Raw genomic sequence first — 9,280 nt, forward strand, 5'->3', positions numbered from 1 at the left:
GTCTCCCTCTCTCTGACCCTCCTCCGTTCATGCTCTGTCTCTTTTTTTTTTTAAAGAATAACAGAGAAAAATGAAAACATAATGTTAGAGGTTGTTAAAAAAAATACAAAGGCCATTTAAAAAATTATAAAACAATATATACACAAGTATGTCAATCTGAAGGAAATGTATGATTTTCTAGCAACATATAAATAACTCAAGTTCACTTAAGAAATGATAGAAAGTCAAATAAACCATTACACCTAACAGAAACTAGAAACCACAGCTAAAGATCTGCCATTTAGAAAGGCAGTAGGACCTAGTGATTTTATCATTGAAATCTACCCTCAAAGAAAAGATGATGTCTGTTATTTTAACTATTCACAGAAAAGGATGAGTATAGTCCATTGTCATATTTGCAAAGTGATGATAGGCTAAGTAACAAAACCAGATAAATATAATTAAAAAGAGAACTATGGATCAACATTATTTACTAATAGAAATATAAATATTCTGGGGCCCTTGGGTGGGTCAGTCCAGTAAGCAACTGATTGTTGATTTCAGGGCAGCATGGGGCCTACTTGGGGTTCTCTCTCTCTCCCTGTCTCTGCTCTTACCCCACTCATGCACACACTCTCTCCCTCTCTCTGTTTCAAAATAAATAAACTTAAAAAAAGAAATATGAATATTCTAAGTAAAAATAGAAATTGTACTTATTCAAATAACAGCATATCTGGACCAATAGATTTTATTCCAAATATAATGATTAGGAAATATATCAATGTAATTCTTGACACCAACAAAATAAAGGAGAAAAAAATACTTGATGTGGCATATGATAAAATTTATCAGCTTTAATATAATAAAATGTACTGACCAATGATAAGAAAAGGCCAATAGACATATAAAAAGATAGTGAATCTGTAGTGGAGATGAAAAATTATTTTTATGTCTCAGAGTGGAAAGAAAATATTCAGTGCTGGTGAGAGTACATGAAAGTAAGCACTCTCATATACTGCTGGTAAGAATGTGAATTGTTAACTTCTTGCAACGTAATTTAATGTATCTGCTAAGAGTTGGCCAGAAATAGCCCTTTGGGGAATGAGATCTACGGAGTAAAAGCACACATAAATAGGAATAAATAAATAGCAACAAATTCTTTATAGAGAAAAAAAAGCAACAAACTAACTCTATTCTAATTGGTTTATTTATCTATTTTTATGCCAGTACCACACACTTTTAATTTATGGCTTTGTAGTATACTTTGAAATCAGAAAGAGTGATGCCACTAACTTTTCTTTCTTAGGATCACTTTGGGTATTTGGAGTCTTTGTGGTTCCATAAAAAGTTTATGATTATTTTTTCTATTCCTGTGAAAAATGCCATTGGAGTTTTGAAAGGGTTGTGTTGAATCTATAGATGGCTTTATGTAGCATGGACATTTTAACAACATTAATTCTTCTGATTCACGGACACAGGATATCTTTCTATTTGTGTCTTCAATTGTTTGCATCAGGGTCTTGTCATTTTCATTGACCAGCTCTTTCACTTCCTATTTTAAACTTATTCCTAACTTTCATTGTTTTTGATGCTATTGTGAATGGGACAATTTTCTAGATTTCTTTTTCAGGTGTTTCATTGTTAGTATATAGAAATGCAGATGATTTTTGTAAGTTGATTTTATATCTTGCAACTTTATTTGTTGATTAAATTCAACAGTTTTTGGTTGCATCTTTAGGATTTTCTATATATAAGATCACACCATCTATTAAAAAAAAGACATTTTTCTTTCTTTTCTGAATTGGATGCCTTTTATTTCTCTGTCTTGCCTGTTTTCCCTAGTTAGGACTTCCAGTATCATGTTATCATCTTGAATAAATGTGGTGACAGTGGGTACCATTATCTTGTTCCTGGTCTTAAAGGGAAAGCTTTCAATTTTCCACCATTGAATATGTTATCTGTGGGTTTGTTATATGTGAGCTGTATTATGTTGAGTTACATTACTTTGCACCCAATCTGTTGAGTATTTTAATCATGAAAAGATATTTTATTTCATCAAATGCTCTTTCTGTACCTATCGAGATGATCATATGATTTTTATATTTCTTTCTATGAATGTGGTATGTCACACTGATTGATTTGTGTGTGTTGAATCTATGGTGTATAATCTATTTAATGTGTTAAATTCAGTTTGCTACTATTCTGGTTAAAGTATTTGCATTTATATTCATCAGGATTTTTAGTCTATAATTTTGTTTTATTGTATTTTCCTTATCTGGATTTGATATCAGGGCAATGTTGACCCCAACCGAGAATTTTGAACCCTCAGATTCCTCTGAAACTTCTAGGTTCACAAAAGAAGCTCACTCCTCCACTGCTAGAGAATATTAGCCATCCTTGACCTGCGACAAATACCTCTCAAGATGACGCTTTATTTCTTCAAGTTCTTTCACTTCCCCCATTATTGTTTTTAGATAGATGATTAGAGTCAAATTGTAGCCCTGTTTAACCATGGATGTATTTTCCAGGCTTCAGAAGTAAAGAGGTATTTCACAGAACAGCTACAGATTCTAGCTAAAATAATATTAGCAAGAGCTGAGAAAACATGCCTGGAAATGGATCTTGATGGTGCTGAACAGAGTTTAAGGCTGGATACAGAAGAGTTTGTTGGTATGGGACACTCCTATAACTCATCATTTAACATCCTGCTAAGGGCACCTGCGATTGGTCTTAATATATTGATGGAATAATTCCTTGAAGCTGGGGGGGGGGGGTAGCCTATTTTAAATTAGGTGGAGGTACCATAATTACTCTAGTAATTGAGGAAGAGGTCCAAGTGTTCAGAGTGGGCATGCTAGACTATATGTATACAGACTGTAGAACTCGCTAGTGGACTATGTTTCCCAGGAGAGCCTACAGGATACTCCCTTTACTAGAACAATAAGAATCCTCTAGTGAGGAGGTCACTAGGAGCATTAAGAATCTCAGTGATGCCTGTGTCTTATAGGCTGGGGTTGCAGCTATGGAAATGAACTCTGTAGTGGCAGTTAAGATGAGAGGATCCTGAAATATCAGAAGCCAAGTGACAGCATCCAAGACAATGAGAGGCAAGGTGGACAGAATTGCCAGAATGGAACCGGAGGCCCTAATCTTCCAGGATCTGTAGTGAAGGCTAACAGACAACAGTGTTGCCAAAGGGGAAGCAGATGGATGGGTAGTCAATTAGGTTTTTTTGATCTGTATAATCTAAAAAGGTCATGTGCGGGTGAAGAGAAGACTGACGTCAGCTGCTGCAATAAAAAGAAAAATTATAATCCCTCCCACTGTTTCCAGACTGGAACCAGTGCTTAGGCCTAAAGTCCATTAACTGAAGATGGCCTTGTAGAGGGACCATGGAACACCTCAGATACACTACAATGATATCCCCCAAAGGGACCTACAGTTACAGAGCAATTTTACACAGTGATAAAGGAAATACTCCTTTTGTAGATATAGGATCTGAACTGACTCTGGTACTGGAGACCCAAAACACTATCATGACTCCTGATTAAAGTGGATCGATCATACAGAGACCAGGTAATAAGGGAATTTCCGGTCCAAGTCTGTCCCACAGTGGGTTCAGTGGGGCCAGGCATCTCCTCTGTGGTCATTTTCCTAGTGCCACTGAGGATATCATGAAAATGGATGTAATTTTCAGCTGACAGAATCATGAGATTGGTTTCCTGACATGTGGTGAAAGAGTCATAATGGTAGGAATGACCAAATGAAAGCCACTGAAGCTGCCTCCTGCCTGAACCAAGATAGGAAATCAGAACTAGTACCACATCTTGAATATAATGGAAGAAACCAGGCCAATCTTAAAGACTAAGGATACCAGAAAGACTGACATCCATGATTCCATTCAGTTCACCAATCTGAACCCTGCAAAAATCGTAACAGTTGATGGTGGAGTGTACTTAACCAAGTGGAAGTCCAGTTACTGGACTGAATTGATATCTTTATCAGACTGATCAGCAGAGCCCCAGGCCAATGATATTTAGCTCTTGATATGACAAAGTCATTCTTCCCAACCCCATAAGGAAAGAAGATCACAGCAGTATGCAAATACACCTTTACTTGGAACAGAAAACGGCATTCCTGATTTTGCCCAGGGCTATATTAATCTCCCGTTGTTTGTATTAATGTAGTCTTCAGGAATCTTGACTGGACACTCTGCAAAATATCACCTGGTCCACCACATTAATAACATCAGGTTAATTGGACCAGATGAACAGGAAGTGGCAAGCACTCTGAATGCCAGACACATACACTCCAGAGGATGGAAATCAAATTAAAAAAGACTCAAGGGGCTGTTGCATCAGTAAAAAGTTTAGAAACCGGACGGTTTGAGGATTTCCAGAGCATACCCTCAAAGATGTAGAATATGTTCTTGCAGTTCCTCCTGTGGACACAAAAGCACAGCACTAGGTAGGCTGTTTCAGATTTTGGAGATAGCATATGTCTTACTTGGGAATACTTTTCAACAGGGAATACCTGTTAATGGGTGACTCAGAGGCCTGGAACAGAAGAGGGCCCTGCAACAGATTCAGACTGGTATAAGCAACACTCACTTTGGACCCAATGACCCAGCATATTCCACGGTGCTAGGGGTATCTGTGGTAAATAAGAATACTGAGAGACTTTTCTGACAAACCCCAATAGGAGAATTCCAGCACAGACCTCTAGGTTTCTGGAGAAAGACTATGTTGTCTATGTCTACAAAAAGCAGCTCCAGGCAGGCTACTGACAGGGTTCATCAAGGGGCTATGTAACCAGAACAGAGCTATCTCTAAGCTGGGTATTATCAGACCCACCAAGTCTTTTGTTAGGATAGTATCCTGTTTCACAATAGAATCTCATGTCTATGAAGGCAAACTCATAAGCTTGGGCAATTTGATTGTTTTGTAGGTATCATAAAATGACAAATTAAGTGTTAATAGAGTTTTACAAACTGTGGTCCTATCCCATTTAGTTTAGTGAAATAAATTGTTTTGATATATTCATTTGATGCAGATAATTCCTTAAAATTAGTTTTTCCATTTTCTGTTAATTGTTTTTGTCTTCCTCAAAAACCTCTTTCCTACCTTAATATTATATATTATAAAAATCCTCCTATATTCTACCCAGCACCTGTTAGTTAAATAGCTTTGTTCTTTAGGTGTTGATTTTAATTGATCTCTATCTTGAATTTATTTTATGTGTAATGTGATATTGGGACCTATTGTTTTTCCAAATGAACGGTAAATTTTTCCATCCTTTAGCATTTCCTTTTCCACACTAATATGAAGAGTTCCCTTCATAATGTACTAATTTCTCAAATATACATGGTTCTGTTTATGGCTTCTCTATAATGTGCAATTGACTTCCTAATAGCTCTCTGTTTAATTATTGCTTTATATTGCTTCTTGATATCTGGTAAGATATTATCTCCTTCGGTGTTCATTTGTTTGTGTGTGTTGTAGTTTTGGAAGCCTATTATTGTGTAGTTTTTCTTCCAAACAAAATTTTAATTGAAATGTTTATTGAGATAATTATACATTCCACAGCAGTTGTAAGAAACAATACAGAGAAGCATTCATATACATTTTACCCAGTTTCTCCCAGGTAGCAACATTTGTAAAAACATAATATGTATAATATCAAAACCAGGAAATTGATATTGATACAATCCAGTGATCTAGTTCAGATCTCCCCAGTTTTACTTGTATTCATTTATGTGTACATGTGTGTTTAGTTCTCTACAACTTTATCACATGCATAGGTTCATGTATTCGCTATCTCACTCAAAATAGTGAATAGTTCCCATGCAATGATCCCCAATATTGTCTTTTTTAAAAACAGTTAAGTAAACTCTACCTCCAACATGGGGCTTGAACTCATGACCACCCAAGATCAAAAGTCCCATAATCTACTGACTAAGCCAGCCAGATGCCCCTCATGTTGCCTTTTTGTAAGCATACTACTTCCCTCCACCCCCCATGATAGGTATTAATTGTCTTATGTTTCTAAAATATTGTCACTTCAAAAGTATTATATCAATGGAATTGTACAGTATGTAACCTTTGCAATTGGAATTAGTAACTTTTTCACTCAGAATAATTCTCTGTATATTCATTCAATTTTAATAATTTGTTGCTTTTTATTGCTGAGTAGTATCCCATAGCATGAATGTAACAAGGTCTATTAAAACTATTCATCTGTTGAAGGACATCTGAATTGATTCTACTTTGGGGCTATTACAAATAAAGCTGCTATGAACATTTGTGTACTGGTGTTTGTGTAAACGTAAATTTCCATTCCTCTGGAATAAATGACCAAGAGTATAATTTCTGGCTGGTATGGTAATGAGATGTTTACATGTTTAAGAAATTGACGAACTATTTTCCAGATAGGCTGTATCATTTCACATTTCACCAGCAATGTATGAGTGATACAGTTTCATCATATCGTTCACAGCATTTGGTGTTGTTATCACCTTATTTTAGCAATTCTGATGGGTTTATAGTGATATCTCTGTATTTATAATAATCTGCGTCTTCCTGATGGTTTATACTGTGGGACAGACTTTTAGATCCACTTTTTTTTTTTTTTTAACCATCTGTATATCTTCTTAAGTCAAATGTCCATTCATGTTTTTTTCCCATTTTCTAATTGGATTGCTCTGTTTGGTTGCTCTTCAGATTTAGAGCTCTTATATATCTAGTCTTATACATCTAGTCCTTTGTTGGATATGTGTTAGCAAATATTTTCTCCAAGTCTATAACTTATCTTTTAATTCTCTGTACTTGAGCTTTCTCAGAGCAAAGTCTTTTAAGTTTGAAGAAGTCCAATATATCAAATTTTTTTTGTTTATGGTTCATGCTTTTGATGGCAATTCTTATGGGGTGCCTGGGTGGCTCAGTCGGTTAAGCATCTGACTTTGGCTCAGGTCATGATCTCACGGTTCATGAGTTTGAGCCCCGCGTCAGGCTCTGTGCTGACAGCTTAGAGCCTGGAGCCTGCTTCAGATTCTGTGTCTCCCTCTCTCTCTGACCCTCCCCTGTTCATGCTCTGTCTCTCTCTGTCTCAAAAATAAATAATAAAACATTTTTAAAAAATTAAGATATTTGATGGCAATTCTTACAACTCTTTGCATAGCCCTAGGTCCCAAAGATTTTTTCCTATTTTTTTAAAAATAGTTTTATGTTGGGGCACCTGGGTGGCGCAGTCGGTTAAGCGTCCGACTTCAGCCAGGTCACGATCTCGCGGTCTGTGAGTTCGAGCCCCGCGTCAGGCTCTGGGCTGATGGCTCGGAGCCTGGAGCCTGTTTCCGATTCTGTGTCTCCCTCTCTCTCTGCCCCTCCCCCGTTCATGCTCTGTCTCTCTCTGTCCCAAAAATAAATAAGAAACGTTGAAAAAAAAATTTAAAAAAAAAAAATAGTTTTATGTTGTATTTTTAAGTCTGTGACACTTTTGCAGTTAATTTTTGTATACAGTATGAGATTTGGGTCAAATCTCACTTTGGTCAAATTTCACTTTATTTTTTGCCTAAGGATGTTCAGTTGCTCCATACCATTTGTTAGAAAGGCTATCCTTTTTGAGTTCTTTCTTAATTTTTGTCAAAAATTAGTTGAGCATATTTGTGTGTGACTTCTTCTGAATTCTCTATTCTGTTCCATTGATCTATACGTCTATCCGTCTGCCAGTACTACACCATATTGATAATGGTAGATATATATTAAGCTTTAATATCATGTCAAATGATTGCTTCCATTTTATTCTTCTTAGTCAAGATTGCTTTAGCTATTTTATGGCTGTGACCTTCCATATAATTTTAGAATAACTTTGCTGAGATTTTCATAGGAAATACACGGAGCCTATGGAACAATTTGGGGAGAAATCGTATCTTTATTGTGTTGAGTTTTGCAATTCTTCACAAGGTATGATATTAGATCTTTGATTCCTTTCACCAGAATTTTGTAATAATGAGATCCTATACAAGTTTTGTTAAATGTATACCTGGGTATTTCATTTTCTTTGGAGAAATTGCAATGGTATTGTATTTTAAATTTTGGTTTCCATGGGTTTATAACTAGGATATAGGAATATGATTGATTTTGTCACATTGATCTTGTGTCCTGGAACCTTGCTGAATTCACTTATTCATTCTTGGAGGGGTTTTGTTTCTTTGTTTTTGTTGTTGTTGTTGTTTGTTTTTCCTTTTTGTTTTTGTTTTGGGAGATGCCTTGGGATTGTCTAAATAGACATGTCATTTGTAAATAGAGGTGGTTTTATTTCTTCCTTTCTAACTGGTATTTCTTTTATTTCATTTCCTTGCCTTATTGCACTGGCTAGAATTTCCAGTACTCTGTTGAACAAGAATTGTTAGAGTAAATGGACATTCTTGCTTTGGTCCTGATCGTAGAGGCAAAAACATTACGTCTTTCACCATTAAGTATGATGTTAGCTATAGGTTTCTGGGTAGACTTTTTAAATCAAGTTGGGGTAATTCCCCTCTACTTCTTTTTAAAAAATTTTTTTAATGTTTATTTATTTTTGAGAGAGAGAGAGAGAGAGAGAGAGAGAGCATGAGCAGGGGAGGGGCAGAGAGAGACGGAGACACAGAATCTGAAGCAGGCTCCAGGCTCTGAGCTGTCAGCACAGAGTCTGACACGGGGCTCGAACTCACAAACTGTCAGATCATGACCTGAGCCGAAGTCGGACACCTAACCGACTGAGCTACCCAGGAGCCCCTATTTCTTTTTTTTTTTTTAATTTATTGTCAAATTACCTAACATACAGTGTAGTCTTGGCTTCAGGAGTAGATTCCAGTGATTCATCACTTACATACAATACCCAGTGCTCATCCCAACAAGTGCCTTCCTCAATGTCTTTCACCCATTTTCCTCACCACCTCAACCCCCCACCAACCCTCAGATTGTTCTCTGTATTTAAGAGTCTCTTATGGTTTGCCTCCCTCTCTGTTTGTATCTTACTTTTCCTTCCCTTCCCCTATGGTCATCTGTTAAATTTCTCAAATTCCCCATATGAGTGAAATCATATGATATCTGTCTTTCTCCTGGTCACTTATTTCACTTAGCATAATACCCTCCAGTTCCATCCACATTGTTGCAAATGGTAAGATTTTATTCCATTCTTTTGGATCACCAAGTACTATTCTGTTGTATATAATATATACCACATCTTCTTTATCCATTCACCAGTTGATGGACATTTGGGCTCTTTCCATAATTTGGCTATTGTTGATAGCACTGCTATAAAC

The sequence above is a fragment of the Panthera tigris genome, chromosome D4 (assembly GCF_018350195.1).
Source record: "Panthera tigris isolate Pti1 chromosome D4, P.tigris_Pti1_mat1.1, whole genome shotgun sequence".
In the NCBI taxonomy this organism is placed as follows: domain Eukaryota; kingdom Metazoa; phylum Chordata; class Mammalia; order Carnivora; family Felidae; genus Panthera; species Panthera tigris.